Source organism: Nelusetta ayraudi, unplaced genomic scaffold, assembly GCF_046127955.1.
Source record: "Nelusetta ayraudi isolate G7.1 ecotype Tasmania unplaced genomic scaffold, CSIRO-AGI_Nayr_v1 ptg000026l, whole genome shotgun sequence".
NCBI classification, from domain to species: Eukaryota; Metazoa; Chordata; class Actinopteri; order Tetraodontiformes; family Monacanthidae; genus Nelusetta; species Nelusetta ayraudi.
Window position 1 is genome coordinate 3,289,239 of NW_027466076.1, and position 1,859 is coordinate 3,291,097.

The following is a 1,859-nucleotide window of genomic DNA, read 5'->3' on the forward strand; positions in this document are numbered from 1 at the left end:
ATGATCTCTTGTGTGCATCTGACAGAGGTCTTCTCTCTGTTCTGGTCCTCCTAGATCTCAGTGCAGCATTTGATACAGTTGACCACAGCATTCTTCTTAGGAGATTAGAAGATGCTATTGGCATCAAGGATCGCGCCTTGGACTGGTTTGGATCTTACTTGTCTGACCGTTTTCAGTTTGTTCATGTTCATAATCATTCATCAGAATGTAGGAGGGTTAGTCATGGTGTCCCGCAAGGATCTGTACTTGGGCCACTCCTCTTCAACATCTACATGTCACCTCTTGGTGACATCATCAGAAAGCATAGCATCAGTTTCCATTCTTACGCAGATGACACACAGTTGTACTTTTCTTTTAAGGCAAACAAGGCTCATCAGTTGGCCAAATTGGAATCTTGTCTTCGTGATGTCAGAACTTGGATGACACAGAATTTCCTGTTGCTTAATACCGACAAAACTGAGGTCATTGTATTTGTATCGCGAGAGAGTAGGGACAGAGCCTTTGATGGACAAGGTGGTCTATTTGGTACTACACCCAGTTCTACTGTGAGGAACCTTGGAGTCACTTTTGATCAGGACCTGACCTTTTTTTTTTTGTTGTTGTTACACTGTATTATTACACATCCATGTCCGCGCCAATAAATACTCAACATGTTCCATTTTCATATGGCAGCTCAACGGGCTTATTTTCTAAATTTATTAACCTTTACATTTCTGGTGTCGCAGCATCTGTTTGTTTTTGTCCTTGAAGCTTTGAGTGACATGAACAAATATATACAAGTCAAGCAGGAAGATGAAAAAATAAACAACCAACACTACTGGATGATGCAAAAAAAAAGGAGTAAAAGAATAAAACTGTACACGTTATAAATTTACAAAATCAAAATGAATCTTTTAGACCTAACCTTTAATTCTCATATACAGAATGTAGAGAGGTCAGCTTTCTTCCACTTAAGAAACATTGCCAAAATTCGAGGTTTTTTGTCCTTCAAAGACGCGGAAAAAATAATCCATGCTTTTGTTACGTCTAGGCTAGATTACTGTAACTCGGTACTAGCAGGATGCCCAAATTCATCCCTTAGGACATTACAGTTAATCCAAAACTCTGCGGCACGATTGTTAACCGGAACTAGAAGGAGGCAGCATATTACTCCAATCTTAGCTTCCTTGCATTGGCTGCCTGTCAAATTTAGAATTGAATTTAAGATTCTAGTTTTAACTTACAAAGCTTTTCATTCTCAGGCTCCTTCTTATATTAGGGAACTAATTGAACTTTATCATCCTCCAAGAGCCCTTCGCTCTGAGGATTCAGATCTTTTAGTTATCCCAAAAAAATCTAGAGTTAGGTCAGGAGGTAGGTGTTTCAGTTTCCTGGCACCTTTATTTTGGAATCATCTTCCAGCCTCGGTGAGGCCTCGCTCCCGTTACAGGGATCGTTGCTCTGTGCAGGCGGAGCCTCTATCACTCTCCTCTCCCAATCAATCTTTGACTCCGCCTACTCTGTCCAAACTAGCTCTCATTATCTTATCATCCGTTTTGCCTGGTTGGTGTATCTGTTTTTCACTCTGTCCTGTCTGCCACCCTGGCTCACTCTGCTCATTTCTCTCTTTCTCTGTCTCTCCTCTATTTTTGTATTTCACCCCAACTACTCATAGGCAGATGATGGCCCTCTGGAGTCTGGTTCTGCCCTAGGTTTCTTCCCACAGGGGAGTTTTTCCCAGCCACTGTCGCATCTTGCTTGCTCCGGGGGCCCGGTTGGTTCTCTCTGATTGCATAAAGCGCTTTAAGACGCCTTTGATTGTGATTTAGCGCTGTACAAATAAAAGTTTATTATTATTATTATTATTATTATGGATGGAC

The 1,859-nt window shown here is 41.3% G+C and overlaps 1 long non-coding RNA gene across 1 annotated transcript; it reads right to left on the reverse strand.

Annotated features, from left to right (window-relative positions):
• LOC142890204 (uncharacterized) lies at positions 1-1,406 on the reverse strand. The gene is made up of 2 exons (XR_012927051.1): positions 905-1,406; positions 1-583 (listed from the first exon to the last, which is right to left on the reverse strand). It is a non-coding gene; the product is annotated as an uncharacterized LOC142890204 (long non-coding RNA).
• Positions 1,407-1,859: the final 453 nt, after the last annotated feature.